Source organism: Podarcis vaucheri, assembly GCF_965113315.1.
Source record: "Podarcis vaucheri genome assembly, chromosome: 15".
In the NCBI taxonomy this organism is placed as follows: Eukaryota; Metazoa; Chordata; class Lepidosauria; order Squamata; family Lacertidae; genus Podarcis; species Podarcis vaucheri.
Window position 1 is genome coordinate 9991817 of NC_138753.1, and position 18797 is coordinate 10010613.

Below are 18797 nucleotides of genomic sequence, written 5' to 3' on the forward strand. Positions count from 1 at the left end.
ATTGATTTCCATCCAAGACGTGGGACTAGAAAGTGAACACTGGCAATTTCGACTTCCATTTTCATTGGAATTCCCCAACAGGTTTTTGCAAAGGTAGAGAGGTGTGTGTGTGTGCTTTAGTGTTAATATTTACTAGTGTGATTGACAAGCAGTAGGTGGCAGTGCTTGCCACAACACCTTAAAATCTGTCTTTATGGTGACTGGCTTTTGATAGCTTCGAAAGGAAAACAATATATAGAAGCTTGCAGTCAGAATGTTGGCTGGTTCCAATCAACAGGTGAAATTCACAACACACACACACCTGCCCCACCTCCCTTGGTCTCCCTATGGTTTCCAGCTCATACAGCTTGAGGAGCAGCTGAAGGAAGAGGAGAGAACAGAGGGTGAAGTAAGAGCTGCGTGTGGAGGAAGGCAGAGATGAGGCAGGCTGCTGAAGAAGCCAGGGGGCCTCTCCCTCCTGTTGTCACCAGCTCCACTCCACACTGATCTCCTAGGACCCATAGAGGTATGAAGAGGGCAGAGCAGAGACAGACAAGGCGTCGGAGTCTGAAATTGCTTGGGAAGGACCCAGGGGTTTAAGAGAGCGATGGGAAGGCTGGGACCTTCAGTCCTCACAACTGCCTCATTGGGGCAAGATCTACTGGGAATTGTTGCTGGGCTCTCTAGGCCTGGGCTTTTGGGTTGACTTGAATAAACTTCACTGACACCTCTTTAAAAAATATTATTTGGTTTTTCAGCTTAAAATTCTACAGTGATATATCAAACAAAAATCATTAAAACAAGATTCCAAGGAATCTCCTAGATTTCCATCCTCCCTTATGTGGGTCCTATTATTAATCAGTTCCTTCCACATCTTTTATGATAACCCTTTACCTCTTCCATTGTGTCCAGAATTCAGCCTTAAACTACAAGTGATATTCCAATCCTACTAACGATTTTAACTGTTTACAATGGTCATGAAGATAAGTTCTAAATTTTCCCCATTCCTTGTTAAAAGTTTTGTCTTCCTGATTTCTGACTCTTCCTGTCATTTTAGCCATTTCAGCATAGTCCATTAACTTCATCTGCCATTCTTCTCTGGTAGGAACTTTATCCTCTCTCCATCTCTGGGCCAGTAACATCCATGCAGCCATGGTCACATACATAAATAGTCTTTTCTGCTGCTTTGGGATTTTGGCACCTAGAATTCCAAAAAGGAAGACTTTAGGCATTTTAACAAGGGTTATTTTAAACATTTTTTTTCAACCCATGATACAGTGGTACCTCGGGTTACAGATGCTTCAGGTTACAGACTCTAACCCAGAAATAGTACCTTGGGTTAAGAACTTTGCTTCAGGATGAGAACAGAAATTGTGCTTCGGCAGTGGGAGGTCCCATTAGCTAAAGTGGTACCTCAGGTTAAGAACAGACCTGCAGAACGAATTCAGTGGTACCTGAGGTACCACTGTATATCATAACTTCACTGACACCTTTTGAGTAACTGCTCCCAGCACCCACCTTGACACCAGTTGAGGCAGTTAAATCCTTGGACTGGGAGGTACCTCATCCAGCTTCTGTCCTCATGTCTCAACTGCTCCATTTCAGCATCCTGTTTCCCCTCCTCATCTGCCCCAGACAGGCATTCTGCTCTTGAGACTGGTGACAGACACCTCAGGACTCCTGACAGAATGCCCCTTCTGTCTGAAGTAGGTGCACCAAAAATAGCAACCCTCTTAAAAACACCATCTTATGCAGTGACCTAAGATGACCTACTCTAAAAGCCAGCCGTCTCTCACACACATCCCATCAACCAGTCTTGCGCATTCTAGAAGGAAGCTGTTTACGGCCGGGACAAATAAACAAATAAATAAATATGATCTGAGTTCCACCCAGCTTGTCTTCTCCCTAGCCCAGTGAATTGCATACATCTAAATGCAGAACAATGATTTATATGTAAAACAGCCACTAAACCCTTATACTCCTAAGCACAACTGATTCTTCTAATGCGTCGACCCTTTTTGGATGCTAGCCACGCTCTCCTGTTCTAATAAGGAAAGAAACAAAAAAACACCCCCAAAGCCAAGAAGGAACTGCCTGCCAGAGTTAATATAAGCTTGATGGTTTCAGGATCAGTCTTAGTGAGAGAAATGCATTCAGCAACGCTTTACTTGCAATTTTCTTTTTCTTGTAGCAAATGAGAGGTGGCCCCTCTTTATTCAAATGCTGGGGGTGGAGAGAGAGTTGGGAGTGAATAATGGAACAAAACATGAAAGGGCACTGCTAGTTTTCTGCCTTTTGACAAAAATGTAAGCTTGCCAGAATGAAATGAAAGTTTAATGGGAAGTTGTCTTGAGTCCTTCTCAGGGAAACAGGCAGTATATGATGATGATGATGATGGTGGTGGTGGTGGTGGTGGAAACTGAGAATGACCAGGAACATACCAGAGAGGAAACCCTATTAAACTCAGTGGGACTTAATTGCAGTGTAAGGCTGCCCAGTCTTGACCCAGTTACACGGAAGTAAACTCCACTGAATACAGTGGGGCTTCCTTCTAAGCAGACAGTGCAAAGCCCCATTTACAATAAAGAAATAAACAATCCATGCATTTCCTTCAAAATGGCTTGCTGAAGAGGCATTGCAATTAGAGAATTTAAAATGGATTGGTGATATTTTCCTTCAAAATTATAGGAAGGGCTTCATATGCCAGCTTCAAAATTTCCTTCATTTGCTGAAGGTATTTCGTTTTCAGGGTAAGCAGGCCTCCATTTCCGCACCTACACACGCCATTTTTAATTGTTCTCCAAGACATGGAGCAAAAGGGGAAAGCGGGACATCCCAGGATCAAATCAGATACTGGGACAGCTTCTGCAGGGTTGCCCAGATGCCGATTTTGATGGATGAATCCCGGCTATGTCAGGGAAATTCAGGATGTGAGGCAGTCCTAGCTTCTGTAATTCTGGGACTGTCCCTGGAAAATAAGGAATCTTAGAGAGTACAGTGGTACCTCGGGTTATGAACTTAATTTGTTCTGAAAGTCCGTTCTTAACCTGAAACTCTTCTTAACCTGAGGTACCACTTTAGCTAATGGGGCCTCCCGCTGCCACCACACCGCTGCCCCACGATTTCTGTTCTCATCCTGAAGCAAAGTTCTTAACCCGAGGTACTATTTCTGGGTTAGTGGAGTCTGTAACCTGTAGTGTCTGTAACCTGAGGTACCACTGTATGCTGGTGCTCAACCACCCACCCTACTCATGGGATCACTAGGAAGTGTACAGTATGTCCTGAAAGACCATGTTCACTTCCCTCCCCCAAAAAGCTTGGCACGAGAACACATTCAGCCCCACCAAGGCAAGTACATATATTTCTCCTTTTATCCCTTAGCTTGTTAACGGTAGGCAGCAAGACAGCATCCTTACTATGCTACAAAGAGTCCCGGGAGATGCAGGTGGACCTGAGCATGCCCTGGCTCCTGAACTGTGCTCTGGTTGCTAAGGAAACTGGATTTGTAAAACAGGGCTGGAGCATGTATGTGTTGCTTTTCACACTGAACCATCCGAAGCAAACTTGTAAAGGATAACGTTACCACAAAATAAAGACAGAAGATAGAGGTTTTCGCAGAAGCTTCCACCAGCTGATTTCTTTGGGTCTCCTACATTGTTTGGTGTCCTTTCATTTGTGGACTTTGTTCAGAGTGTGCCACAAGCCCACTTTCCCCTCAGTTTTCCTTCGTGAGTTCTTCCTTTGCATTCCTGGATTAATTTAGCTTTATTCAATTTTCAGTGCAAAGAAAGATGCATGTTTATATTGAGATAAATGAGGGAGAGAGAGAGAGAAAGATTCATAAATACAGTGGTGCCCCGCAAGACAAATGCCTCACAAGACAAAAAACTCGCTAGACGAAAGGGTTTTGCGTTTTTTGAGCTGCTTCGCAAGACAAATTTCCCTATGGGCTTGCTTCGCAAGACGAAAAACGAAAACGTCTTGCAAGTTTGTTTCCTTTTTCTTAACACCGTTAATACAGTTGCGACTTGACTTCAAGGAGCAACTCATAAAAAGCGGTTTGGTAGCCTTTTTTGAGGTTTTTGAAGACTTTGGTGATTTTTGAAGCTTTTCCAAAACTTCTTTTGCAGCCATTTGGTAAGTTAAACTTTAAAAACCTTTTTTGGGGTTTTTGGATTTTGGGTTGGGGTGTTTGGAATTCAAGGACTTGGTGTTGGGGAGGGGTTTGCAAGAATCTGGAAGCTTGTGTGTTTTTTTTCTGCATTTTTATGATTTTCTGTGACCATTGGGCCACTCTGCTGGTTTTTTTTTAAAAATCTGGATTTGAATTTCTGTGTGGTGGGTGGCTGGGGGAACAGTTGAGGAGGGGGTTCTTCAGCAAGAAGCAAAGAGTGGAAGAGGAACCTTCTTTGAGTTGTCCCCCAGAGACTTAGAAAATGTACTGTACACTTTGTTGATTTTTAAATGTTTTTCTGTCATGTTTAGAAACTTAATTTATTGTTCCTTCAATTTTTGAAATGCTCTTTACAGTATGTGTGACTTTAAAGAGCACTTAATAAACTCCTGTTGTACCAAATTTGGCTTTGTTTGGACTTTTTTTGACCATAGGAACGCATTAATTGAATTTCAATGCATTCCTATGGGATTTCGTGCTTCGCAAGACGAAAAATTCGCTAGACGGAAAACTCGCGGAACGAATTAATTTCGTCTTGCGAGGCACCACTGTACAGATATACCTAAAAGAAGTAAATAAAAAAAGTTCACCAGTATGAGAAAAAGGAAGCAGACAAAAAAAAAAGTTTTTAAAAAGATTTTTTTTAAAAAAGGGGGTGGAGGCTATTATTTGAAATTCACCAAACAGGAAATGAGCAGTGAAATGTTATAAATCAACACATTTATTTTTTTCTTATTCCTATGCAGATATATACAAGAAAAACAGCATCTAGTGCTCCATCAAAAATAATCAGTATCACCCAAAATGTATTTTGCATTCCAAATAGATGGATGCCTAGCTGGAGCAGTCTGAATTTTAATTGCATCATTTATATATGTTGCCAAACATTTGAGAAATTGTCCGTTTTATTTGCACCCCACCTAACTGTATTTTGCATGTCAACTTTTCAAATGTTAATATAAAACACACCAGGCCTCTTTGCCAGTTACCTTCAGATGTTTCCAGCCTTTAGCTCTTAGCCTTCATTCTGCAGCTAGTAGATGGAGGGCCAGAGTTTTATCATGTTGCTCTATGTTCAATCCATCCCAGGCACCCAGAAGAGCCAATGAAGGCACTGGAAGTACCATTGCATGGCCAATACTAATGTGTTCATGTATTGCCAAGAAACGCAACCGTGTGCTGCTGCTATCAAGATTATTGTTTTGTTGATACTTACAGGAGCTCCTGTAGGTATTGGTAATTCACTGTGCAAGAAGAAGGTTGCTGTAATCATTACTGCGATCACATCATGATTTGAACATCATCAGCCACCTGAAGGTTGCTACATGGAAGGTGGATCAGATTAATCTACTTGTTGTTCCAGAGGGCAGGACTAGAACCAATTGATGGAAAAGGTTCAAACAGGGACAATTAGGAAGGATCTGGGCTTCAGCCAGTTTGAGTGGAGACAACCCTGGGTTGGGTCAGGCTTCCCAGAGTGAGTTCCCGCAGGGTGCCTTCTTGTCACCCCCCCCCCGACATGGCACTCAGGTCACACTGCCCCCCCCCGCCCCCCGTTGCGATGCCACTGCTTAAGGAACAGACACAGGTCATAATTGTGCAAACACTTGACTAATTTAGGTCCATTAACCTAAAGGGATCTACTCCAAGTAGGACTCTCGTTGGTTTTCTATTCCTAATGTTTTATCTTTTTTTAATACTTTTTTACTGAAAGTTGTCAACACAGAATACATTAAAGCTGAACGAATCTTTTAAAAAAAGAAAAGAAAAGGGGGGGGAGAAAAAGAAGGAAAACACTTCACACAAAGTAGTGTTTTATCAATGTGCGTCTGTATACAGGTGATGCAGAGTGGTGGACGATGGAAATGAATTGGAAGAACTGGTAAAGAGCCCGAGCAGTCCATTACTTTGATGAAGTTTTCACATCAAACACAACATTACATGAGATAAACTTGTGCAGTAGAATTGTATGCAATATTTGTTCACATTACTGAGTGCTAAGGTACATTTGCTTCTACAGTCTTTTCTTCCCATAATTGTCTTTTTATGTCATAGTCCATTTCTCTGTATTCCACGATATGTCTGGGCACAAATGGCTAAATAGCTCACACATTGTAGCAAGCAAGTATAACGGGAAGGCAATCAGCAGGGAGCCTGAGCAAAAACGCAACACCGTATTTGTGGGAGGCAAAATTGTAGGAGAATTCTACCAGATATTCTCTCCTGGGGGGTCAGGATGTGTAGAATCAGATGGGGCAAAGGTCCAGGAAGACCTGTAAACACCATCTTTGTAGTCAAGATAACCTCAAAAATATGAGCTGTAAAACGAGGTCATTTATGCCTATCTGCTTGCTTTGAAGCCTTAGTTTTGGTTCTGTTATTTGGAAGAAGGGAGGCTTCTCATGTTTGTCTGTCAGCTACCCTCTTACCTGAAAGATGGGTGGGAGTGGGGATAGGGCCTGTAAGCCAGGGGTGGCTAATTGGGCTATTGTTGCCAGCTTAGGTAGCTTGCTTTTTGCATAAGTAGCCCATATACAAATAGCCCCTCGCAGACAAAGCCACGGTGCTTGCAGCTTCAGCATCCATCCTGAGGTGTGGCAGCAAGGAATCCTGCATTGCATTGCTGTATGCAAATCTTATTTTTCCTTTAAAAATCATGCTAAAAAGTGGGGGTTGTCTTATACATAAGGTGCACGTTTGATTGGCTGCTGCCGTGGCTGTCAGCGGCTATTGTGCATGTTATTGGTTGCTGCATCAGTGGGTGGTGTTGATTGGCTGACGCTCCGGCAGTTGGGCGGGCAATTGGCAGTTTCTGCCAGTGATGGGACAGACGGGAGGCGGGAGACAGGAGGCAATCCTCCCCCCCAAAAAAAGCTCAACAACTCCGTGCCATCTCCCCCCATTTTCTTAAATTTGAGACCCCCAAAATAGGGGGCATCTTATACATGGAGGCGTGTTATAGATGGAAAGGTACGGTACGTCCAGGCTGTCTTAGGTACTTCTTGAACCCTTAAATCCCAGTTTGATCGCTGAGCTCATTTGCAGGTGGGTCATTTGCAGCCATCAATGTCATTGACCCAGCCCTAAGAAACAGCACTGCCCATATAGATTCAGTAGTTGTGTTCTGCTCTAACTTTTAAACACCTGCTGAAAACTTTTCTATTCCGTCAGGGTTATGCAGGCAATTAAGGGCATGTCTTTCCACAATAGTTGGCTGATTTCTGACTTTAACAACCACAGGATTCACGACCACTGCTTCTGGAGCAAGGTAAGCTCACCCTCTCTGATAATATGAGCAAGTAATGAACGAGACCGAAAGGGGAGTAATGAAAAGAAAGTACCCATTTGTTACTCTGCGCATGCATTGCGGAGCAAATGAAGATCGAACCAAATGGGCCCTATTCAATTCCTCACTCTGAAATGAATGTGCACCACGATTTCATGGGTACACACAGCAATTCTAGCACTGGAGAGTGAGTGTGATAGATAAAAACCAAAGTGTTCTTGGTCTCAATCAGCTGAAAGGTGCCAGACTTAGCAGGGCAAAGAGCAGTTCGTCTGTACCACACAGACAACACCCTGAGGGCACCCGGTGAAGTCTCGTCTCATTGTTTCTCTTGCCTTGGAAGTGTGCTGCACATTAAGGGAAAGAGCCAATTTTCTACAAGATTACCTTAGACAGCTGCTACATCAGCTACTCAAATGACCCCAAGAATATAGAAGAGACTTCATATCCACTGTTGACTTCGGATAAATGTTAAAATATTTCAACCGTTTCATCCCCATCGCATTTGCTGCAGTATATGTATGCTGTGTATACGGTATGTTTAAAATGTTTTGTATCAAATTCTGGACAGACCTTTTACGTAGCGGACTTTCTGACAGTAAGAGTTGATTGGCGGAAGACTACCTCCTTCACTGGGTTTTTGTAAACAAATATTGGATGGTCATCTGTCAGGGATTCCTTAGTTGTGATGCAAACAAGGATGCCAACTTGAATAAATTATGAGGGGGCAAGTAAAAAAGGTAAAGGTAAAGGACCCCTGGATGGTTAAGTCCAGTCAAAGGTGACTGACTATAAGGTTGCAGCGCCCATCTCATTTTTCAGGCCGAGGGAGCTGGCATTTGTCCACAGACAGCTTTCTGGGTCATGTGGCCAGCATGACTAAGCCGCTTCTGGCATAACAGGACCCCGTGACGGAAATCAGAGCATACTGATTACATTCCTGTCGCAGTGGTACCTATTTATCTACTTGCACTGGCATGCTTTCAAATTGCTAGGTTGGCAGGAGTTGGGACAGAGCAACAGGAACTCACCCTGTCATGGGGATTTGAACCACCAACCTTCTGATCGGCAAGCCCTAGGCTCTGTGATTTAGACCACAGTGCTACCCACTCCCATGTGGGTAAGCCCCGCTCCACATAATTACAAGACGCAGTGCACATACAGCATTTGAATGGCAATTGTCATCAAATTGGAGGGTGCCCTCAAATATTTTATTGGGAGGGGGTCAAAGGGACCTCAGCCCCTATGAGTTGGCTCCTATGGATTCCAGCACTGCAGGTATTTGTACTAGGTGACCATTGGTGTCCCTTCCAACTCTACAATTCTACAAACACAAACACAAACACACACACACACACACACACACTTGACCAGCCCCCCTCCTTGCTGGTGGTGGTTACACATCTCAGTAATAGAGCCATAAATGAACATCTTATTAGTTTAATCCTGAATGGGGGCATACACAAATCAGCCACTTGGTTCAGTTGATATCATTTAAGACTCCCATCCATCTTAGTCAGAGGAGTTGCCTAGCTCAATTCATCAAAGCCGAGACAAAAACTCCCAGAGAGGAAGAGGGAGGGAGGAGGCTACATAATAACTGAGTTGCTCAGTATGCGACATATTTAATCATAATAAAAGAAAATGTGTTTGTTTATGTGTGGGGAGGTTTTCTTGATCCTACTGAGACTCTCCACTTGGGATTGCGTTTGCAGGTCATTTAGAAGGTTTTGCAGGCACAAAGGGTTAGATATCGAATGCTTTTCCTACTCAAAGTAAAACTATATAAAATAATGGGTATGGCTGACTAGGGTCCATTAATTTCAATGGATTCACTCAGAGTAAAACTGAGTTGGGCAAAACTCTTAATCTGGTGACTCACTAATTTGAGGGTGCAGGTTCCCATGAGAACATTTCAAAGGTCTCTGTCATCTGCACAGTTGCTGAATTAGAAAACCTGATTTAGAAAACAAATTATCCCAGCTTAAAAGAGTCAGATGCATTTCTGAACTGAGCAACCCCTCCCACTTGAAAAAACACCACCAAGTATCAAAATAATTCAAGCTGTAAATCATGATTGCACAGCAATCTAACAGTCCACATGAAGCCCCTGGGCTGGCCAGGTTTGGTCTAAATGTAAGACGTTTGCCCTTTTTTTTACTTTGCTTGGCCAACAGAGACGGAACATTACGCTGGCTGATTTATCCAGTGAGTGACCTCGAGGTGCCTGGGCTGGGGAACACAGACTCCAAATCTGGATACAGACATTGACTGAAGACGTGTTTCATTGTCTTAACGCAGTAGTGCACTGGTTGCAGTGTGATGGCTGGATTGCTAAAAGGCTAATTACGGCTGGCTGGTACTTGTATTCCAGTTAGATATGGATTGCTGGAAGGCTGCGCTTGGAGACAAATTGACAGGGGTTATTGCATTGCCATTTCTCTTCTTCTATCTCTGCCTTATTAACAAGTGTATTCTTCTTGTGGCACACTGATTACCTCCCCCCCCCAACACTCTCTTCTCACCTTTTCCACAGTACCTGGGATGCATGCTAATGAAGCAATGCTTTGGCTAAATGGAGCAGGTTCTACAAATTCTCAACAATAAGCAAGCTGGGCTGGGGCTGGCTGAAGTCATTTGGCTGCACGGCTCGGGGTGTCCCAAAGTGGTGATGGAACTGTGCATGGGGCTGAAAAGGGCCTAGACATGGAAACAAAGTTCATGCACTGGAGTATGAAAAAATTAATTTGGAACTCAGAACCTCAGAAGTAAAATGCATGGGCATGTGCAGAGTGCACCTGCCTTGCCAATGAGGAACCTCTGTATTTAATAAGATGGGTGCCACTAGACTGTCAGTATTTTGTGAGGAGGGATGTAAGAATACATCAGAACTTTGGATTTGTACCATTAAGGTGCTCTTGTTGCTCTAGCACAACAAATTCAGTTTTTAATGGCTTTTTTTTTTGCTGTTTGGAAAGTGATGGGGAAATGCGCTGAAAACTGTGAGACGAATGAATGATGAATGAGAAGGGCAAATTCTCATTGTTGTATAAGCTCTGCATAAGTGAATAGGAGCAAATGCTCAGAGACTGGACGTACAGTCTAACTCAGAGGTTGGCAACCTAAGGCCCATGGGCTGGAAGTGGCCCATGAGGGTCGCTTAACCAGCTCATGAGCCACCCCCTAACCAAGCCGCCCACTTGGCGAGTCCCCGCACGCTGCGCTAAACCGGTGGGAACTCTCTTCCGTGGCTCCGGAAATCACTTCTGTGCATGCCCAGATGCTGGAAATCACGTCCGTGCATGTCTGCAGTGCCAGAAATCACTTATGCGCATGCCCAGAGGCCGAAAATCGCTTCTGCACAGGCATAATTTTTGGTGTCTGGACATGCACAGACGCGATTTCCGGCATCACGCTGCGCTGGTTGGACCCATGGAGGATCTCCACTGTAGTGATCCGGCCCATGCCCAGTAAGCCTTGCCAACCCCTGGTCTAACTATCGTGTAAGCTTTGTGCAAGCAAATCAGGATGAGTGCTGAATTAATGGATCATCCGAGGGAAGCTGTGTGCTGCTTATTTTAGCTCTTTGAGAGTTGTTAGATAGTGGAACAGACTCCCTTGGGAGGTTGCAAATGCTCCTTCACTGGAGATGTTTAAACAGTTGTTGGGTGGCCTAGGATTCTTTAGCCATCCAACAACTAAGGGTCCTTTCCAATCCACAGTTCTATGATTTCAGGTGTTTATTTCCCATTGTTTCTAGAGGGAGACTCTTCTGGCGCCTTCATTACATATCTTCAAGTGCCAGGCAAAAACATTCCTCTTCTCCCAGACCTTTGTCTAATTAAACTAACGATGGCCTTTTTAAATGGTGGGTAGGTTTTTTGTTTGTTATGCATTTTGGAGTTTCCACACTGTAAAAAGAGGATCAGGTTGATGGGCCCCATCTGCCCCTCACTTCCTTCTACAGCAAGTGCAGAAACCACCTTCATGACTGTTGGACCCACTATTGGTCTCGACTGCTCAATCTGCCACAGCCAATCTTTGCATGAAGGGGAAGTCCCTAACTTAGTAAGGGTTTGAGACCCATCAGCTACCCTCACCAGACCCTAAGTCTCCTCTGCCTTGCAGGATATCTTCAGTGCTGCTAAAGCAGTGGTTTGACTTTGCTCCTGGAGGCACACTCCATTATCTCTCAAGAAGGATGGATGGCAACAGATTGTAGTAGTAGTAGTAGTAATAATAATAATAATAATAATAATAATAATAATAATAATAATAATAATAATAATTTGTACCCTGCCCTCCCCAGCCAAGGCCGGGCTCAGGGCGGCTAACAAGCAATAATAAAAACAAGTTGAATGAATACAACTTAAAAACAAGATTAAAATACAACATTAAAATCTTGAAACATTAAAATATCAAAATACAGCCTCATCACAGGAGGAGAAAGGAAAAAGAAAAAAGAAAGAGGGGGAGGGAATCAAACTGGCTCCAAGCCAAAGGCCAGGCGGAACATCTCTGTCTTACAGGCCCTGCGGAAAGAAATCAGATCCTGCAGGGCCCTGGTCTCATGAGGCAGAGCGTTCCACCAGGCCGGAGCCAATGATGAAAAGGCCCTGGCTCTGGTTGAAGCTAATCTAACTTCCTTAGGGCCCGGGACCACAAGGGTGTTGCTATTTATGGACCTTGAGGCTCTCCGTGGGGCATACCGGGAGAGGCGGTATGTAAGCCCCTCTGTGATCCTTGGGTGAAGGGTGGCATATAAATTTAATGAATAACAAAATAAAACAAAATTTTCACAGCAAAAGGTGTGGATTTTGAAGAATAGAGGTGTTTCAGTTTGCATATTGTTTCACAAAGTAGGCTCACCTATAAATGCAAATTTCTTCTCCATCCCTACTCCCAAAGGCCACATTTGCGAAGAAGTACAACCAAAGGCAACTTACAATGTCAAAAGCACCCATAATTCCATGATTCCACCTTCAACAGATATTTGCCTAGCCCACATGGAGGAACTTCTCTGTGCTTTCTGGTTGCTATAACTCTGTCTAAATGGCACCGTAATGTTCTCTTTTAACTGCCACTTTAAAAAAGAGAGAGAAAAAAAAGCCCCCTCCTAAGACCCCATAACTGTTAATCATGTTAAAAGGTGTTGGAGAGGCCAATTTCTCTAATGGCATTAAAATGTTGCCTGTTCCTGCCCTCCTTTATGAAGCCTCCTTTATGGGGGAGCGCACGATGCCTAGCACTGTGGGGCTTTAATAGGCAATCAGTGAAATCTCATCATGGTTTTATTTATGCTGCCAATTGGGACACGCCAATGACTTTTCACCCAGGGGGATTGTCCCGGTTGAGAGACAACAATGTGGGACAGAGCAGCTGGAGTGCAAGGAAGCAGATGCAACACCTGCCACTCCTCATGTGATTCCCCCCCCCGCCCTAGCAGATATGGACATTTCCCCCTTTAGATGAGCATAGGTGGGCTCTGCCACAAAATATTACAGCATGACGTGCTCCTGTCCAGTATGTCCTCCCCAAGATTACTCTATCCTAGTGTGGTCCATGGATCCCCAGTGTTTGGTGAGCTTCATTCTGATGGTCCATGGAACTGGCTGTGGTGGGAACAGGAACTCAGGAAGTTGCTTGATACTGAGTTAGGCCATTGGTCTATTTAGTTCAGTGTTGTTGATGCTGTTTTTGTGGGAACGTTTATATAATTTAGCAGAGTTTAAACGACCCCCTGTTTGAGTTTATGCAGCGACAAGCGGGTTGATAACTCATTTGAGTCCTATCAGTAATTATACCTTCCTGGCTCATAATCCATTTCTGTCCCTCTTAAAGAAAACACACATGAATCTGAATCATATTAACATAACTTACCTTACTCTCAGATTCATTTAAGTTTACAGAGTTATTCCTGAAGGCAGGCTTAGGTTACATAACAGATAAACTACAGTGGTACCTCGGGTTACAGATGCTTCAGGTTACAGACTCCGCTAACCCAGAAATAGTACCTCAGGTTAAGAACTTTGCTTCAGGATGAGAACAGAAATCGTGCAGCAGTGGCGTGGTGGCAGCGGGAGGCCCCATTAGCTAAAGTGGTGCTTCAGGTTAAGAACTGTTTCAGGTTAAGAACGGACCTCCAGAACGAATTAAGTTCTTAACCCGAAGTACCACTGTATATACTAGACAGTAGTGAGTCATGAGAAGACTGCATCCGAGCAGTTACCAGTTAACACTCCTTGCAGCAACCGACCAACCAACTAATCACATAGAGGCAGTTAGTCCTCTCGGAATGTTGGACTTGACTGACAGCTTTATATCCCAGAGTTTTCTGGCTCTCACCAAATAAAGGATTCAGACTCCGATTGTAGATGTGTTATGTTTCCTTTGAATAGCTTAAAAAAAAGGTTGATCAGTGCATCAACCAATGTCAGGGGTGCCAACCTAAATAAAATAAGGGGGCAAGTAAGCCCTACTCCGCATAATGGATCACATGACGGACACCTTTTGCATGGCAATGCCCATCAACTTTGGGGGGCAGCCCCCTCAAATATTTTATGGGGGGGGCAAAGGCCACTCAACCCCTAGGAGTTGGCCCCTATGACCACAGTGATGGAATCTTCTTCCTCTAAGGAAGCCCTGTCCATTCTGGAGCATGTCCAGAGGAAGGCAGAAAATGTTATAAAGGGCTGATCCTGGCAGGATTGCATTCTCTCCTCATCAGCCGGTTCCCACGTCAGGGCCGATACTGAGTACCTGATCATGTCCTAGATTGGTGTGTGCATGTGTGTGTACATGGAGAGCCCTAATTAAGAGAGGATATTTGAAGGTCTGTCATACAAATTCATTTTCTCTGCTCCAGAGAAACAGGGAAAAAATCAGCTTATGAGAAAGAGGCATTTGACTAAGCCCAAGGAAATAACACCCCAATATTACAAGCTGTTCTACAGTGGAACAGTTTGCTTGGCATGTGGTGAGCTATTCTACGTGAGACGTTTTTGAGCAGGGACTGCATGGCCACGTATCAGGAATGGTCTAACAGTGGATTCCCTGCAATTTGAGATCCCTTTTATCTCTATGAATCTGGCTTGGTTCTCAAAGGAAGGTGATGGGGAATAACAGCAGCAGTTCACGCCAGTTGAAGGATATTTCAATTCACTGTAAAGTTGTTAAACCCATCTGCTGAAAATCCAGCTTGTCCTTGTCTGGTCCAAGAGTAGTAGTAGTGAGGCTTAGCGCTCTGTTCTTAATGGGAAGTGCCTGCAATGACGAATTGGGAAGGCGAGTGTTCCTGACAGTGATTAAGGGAAAGTTTAAAGCTTGCATTTAGATAAATTGGATGGAAAATCCGATCCACACACTCTTTTCAAATATGATTATACAAACATCATTTGCATAAATATTATAATTAAAATTCTGCCTACAGCGTAATGATAAAAAAGGAAGCTGAGAGAAAATGGTATTAAATGATCAAGGGAGAAATATCTGAAATGCCACTTTGTGATGTTCTCAGCTCTCTGTTAAATAAGTAATTTATTGCAATATTCTCAAACAGAAAGGAAATTAAGCTTGATCCTGAAGGCCTTATCCTCGATGGTTTGATTTTGTTTCATCGGCTATCGTAACTTTCAGGCAGAACACCCAAAGTACCAACATAACTACCTTAAATTGGAACACTGGATTACCTTTAACAGCTTTTCAAGTTCAGCATTGTCACCTACATTGATGAATCATGACTTTGATTCATGGCTTACGACAAAAATTATTTAATAGTGGAGTTTGACATTGTAATGTTGACATATTTAAAGTGGATTCAGGGCTTAGAGATTAAAGGCTACCATGTTCAGGATGCTAATAAAATTGACTCACTCTCTGGCGTCAAACAATCCACTTTCTTGTGGTTCTCGTTTCTGAGATCAGTCTCCTTTTTTATTCAAGTCTTTGTATACATAAATATATACATACATACTTTTATTTGTATGCCGCCTTTCCACAGTTCAAACTATGCTGAAGGCAGCTTACAATATGAAAAAATACATAACTACAACATAACAAAAGTAGTCATTAAGCAAATACTCAACTAAACTGAACAATTCCCGCAGAAATCACAATAAGATCTATACTAAAGATACAAAAAACCAACAATCAATACTTCTAAGACACAGAGAGGTCAAGATCCTGCAGCTTCTGCTCTGCAGCCACACATTGTGAAGTTTTTGTTCCCAGGGATAAGAGAGTCTCCATTTTCTCTGCTGGATGAGCCTCTTCCACTTTTCTTGCACCTCTGATGACCCAGGAAGCAGAGGTCCATTTGCTAAGCAGCAAGGTTAAATGGAGTTTTCTTCTCTTTGTTTTTTGATAGATTATGCAACACAGCAGCCAAACGATGACAATCCCGAGTGTGATGTAGACCCAGAAATGTGTGCATCCTGAACCTGAAACAGGTATGTTAAGGAAGAACTGAAGCACTCAGGATTCATTTTGTTGATAAACAAGCTGATACTTTCCAGCAAGTCCTTCACAAGCATTCTTGATAGCAAGGCCAATGTCAGATATTATAGAAGTGCTCTTCATGGCTTTGCTATGACTCTGTATCCATGACAGGTTTTTCTTCCTTGCTTTGAAAATCCTTTAGCTCTCCATCTCTGGTGATGGTAATGAGTGCTGTGTGAGCCTCATCCACCTCCTACCCCTGTACACCACAAAACAAGTGGGTTTCCAAAGATTCCTGTTGAATTTTTTCTCCTTTTTTTAGTCAGGTCCGGTGCATGTCTCCTTGTGAGTGACTTTGCTTGGGTCTGCAGGGGCTCAGGAGCCAGTGTGGTGTAGTGGTTAAGAGCAGTGGACTCATAATCTGGTGAACTGGGTTCGCGTCCCTGCTCCTCCACATGCAGCTGCTGGGTGACCTTGGGCCAGTCACACTTCTCTGAAGTCTCTCAGCCCCACTCACCTCACAGAGTGTTTGTTGTGGGGGAGGAAGGGTAAGGAGAATGTAAGCTGCTTTGAGAATCCTTCGGATAGTGATAAAGTGGGATATCAAATCCAAACTCTTCCTCTTCTTCCTCTTCTTCTTCTTCTTCTTGAAGCAATGGGGAGGCAGGGCTTCTTCATCTCCCAGATGTCCTCTCACCCATCTCATGGAACTGGGAATATCCTACAAGACCCCGCAGGGGGCTGAGGCCTTTAAAAGACCCTGGCCATAAGAGTTGAGGGCCATTTTGCCCTATGAGCTTCACACCCAGCCACCCTCAGTGATAAAGTCTCACTGGGCTACTTGGATCATTGGTTGACAGGCCCATAGATCAGAAAGACACCCAAACTCTGAACTGTTGGAGCTTCTAGGTGATCCAGATGCTTACACACTCTCCAACATTTCTCTGATGAAAATAGGGAGTCCTAATCAACAACAACAACAGCAGCAACAACAACAACATCCTATCTGACTGGGTTGCCTCAGCCACTCTGTGCAGCTTCCAACAACATATATATAAAAAACATAATAAAACATTTAAAAACTTCCCTATACAGGTACACCCTTCAGATGTCTTCTAAAGGTTGTATAGTTACTTATCTCATTGGCTCGGGGGGTCACATAACTCCATACCCTCCAACATTTCTCCGATGAAAATAGGGATGTCCCAAGGAAAAGCAGGACATTTGAAGTGTATGTTACTGTTGTTAATTTTGCTGTCTGGTCTTTGACCGCAATAAAGATTGATTGATTGATTGATTGAAAGTGGGACATTCTGGAATCAAATCAGAAACCGGGACAGCTTCTGTAAACCTGGGACTGTCCCTGGAGAACAGGGATACTTGTAGGGTCTGCTCTTATCTAGCGTTTGGTTTCCTCGGAATGAGGGACAGCGGAGACTGTGGTGTCTTTAGGATATATGGTTTATTTTCACATATATACAACCCGAGCCTACAATGGAGGGGGTTCACAGCATTAACACCCCAAGAGGGTCTTACTTCTCCCATAGCTGCAGCCTTGGATCTCAGCAGAATCAGGCATGTCTCTGTCTCTCAGCTGCCAAACCTGCTTCCTGCTCCTAACTTCTAGCTTACACACCAAAACTCCGGCTCTTGTCCTTCTAACAAGCACTGAGGTAGAGGTAGGGGTGGCCCACCCACTGCTATGTTTCTAGAAAAAGAGTTGCTGGAACTCACTATAAGATAATGCTTCCCTTGTCCTCTTATTATGGCAATGGCTTCCATCTGAGAGGTGATAGAACTGAAAAAAAGCCCTAGGCCCACCACTTGCTCTCTGGTCCAGAGCCACTTCCTTTGCTACCTTAATAATCTATACTTAGGGAGACATTACTGTTATGTATTCAGTGGTCTGTGTTTGCCTGAGCTTGAGTCTGGACTAAGGATTCTGAGCCCCTGTGTTCTGATTTGATACAAGATAGCCAATCACAGAACATTTCAGAATTTGGGCCTCTGCCATTGGCCCTTAAACTCTGAGTTATGATTCGCAGCTTGGAAGTTTAGACAGCCAATCATGTTGGGAGTGGGAGTGGCCCAGGCCTTCAGAAATGTATATAAGCAGTTGCTTTGCCCCTGTTGTCCAGTTCTGTTAGTTCAATAAATGTTCTTGCTGTTATCACTATGTCTTGCCTTGTGGGAACCCACCTACACTTCAATTTACCAAGAAGCTGGCCTGGCTGTTTCAACAATGGGATCCTCCATTAGATTTTAACCCTTGCAGGATCCAGGAATTTTTAAACCCAGCCAGATGGGTGGGATATAAATAATGAAATTATTATTAATATTAGAAAGGACTAAAGCATGCGGCCTACCCCTCCCAATTCACAACACAATGCATGGCTAATATGCTGCCAATCTGCTACCAGGCCAGGTTTAAGGTAACCTATAAGGTTCTATACAACTCAGGACCATGCTACTTAGAGGCCACCTTCTTCCTTAGAGGTCACTGCGGTCTGCAGGGCAACTTCTTCTGCAAGTTCCAAAATATATCAGAAACCTGCTCCATAGTAACTTGGAGCAGGGCTTTCACTGTGTCAGCCCGTTTCGTCGAGTAGCGTTCCTGTCAAGATACGAGAGGCACCCACTGCCTGCACTTTTCATGAAACAATGGAAGACATTTTTCTCCTGATGAGCTTTCACAGTTGGATAACTAGGTCTCTTACCAGGGGGCTCTGCTTTGCATTGTTTTTAAAGGTCATTCACTCTTGTTTTCTGTGCTGTTTTATTATGCTGGTGTACATCACCTTCAGGCACATATATGGAAGGTGATTAATAATAATAAGGCAGGAATGGAAAAAATCATATTTTTGGTAAGTTTGATATTATTTGCCATGGATGTTCCATTATTCCAGAACTATGTCCTTCACG

General features: G+C 43.6%; 2 long non-coding RNA genes across 2 annotated transcripts in view; one reads left to right on the forward strand and one right to left on the reverse strand.

Annotated features, from left to right (window-relative positions):
• The window catches only part of LOC309519992, a 48221-nt gene that overhangs the window by 11770 nt on the left and 17654 nt on the right, over positions 1 to 18797 (forward strand). The window contains exon 2 of the long non-coding RNA XR_014214116.1: positions 15805 to 15886. This is a non-coding gene — a long non-coding RNA (uncharacterized lncRNA). The remainder of the gene's footprint in view (positions 1 to 15804; positions 15887 to 18797) is intronic.
• LOC309519991 overlaps positions 359 to 18797 on the reverse strand; it is a 43734-nt gene continuing 25295 nt past the window's right edge. Inside the window, exons 3-4 of the long non-coding RNA XR_014214113.1 lie at positions 484 to 3742; positions 359 to 448 (exon numbers count right to left, since the gene is read on the reverse strand). This is a non-coding gene — a long non-coding RNA (uncharacterized lncRNA). The remainder of the gene's footprint in view (positions 449 to 483; positions 3743 to 18797) is intronic.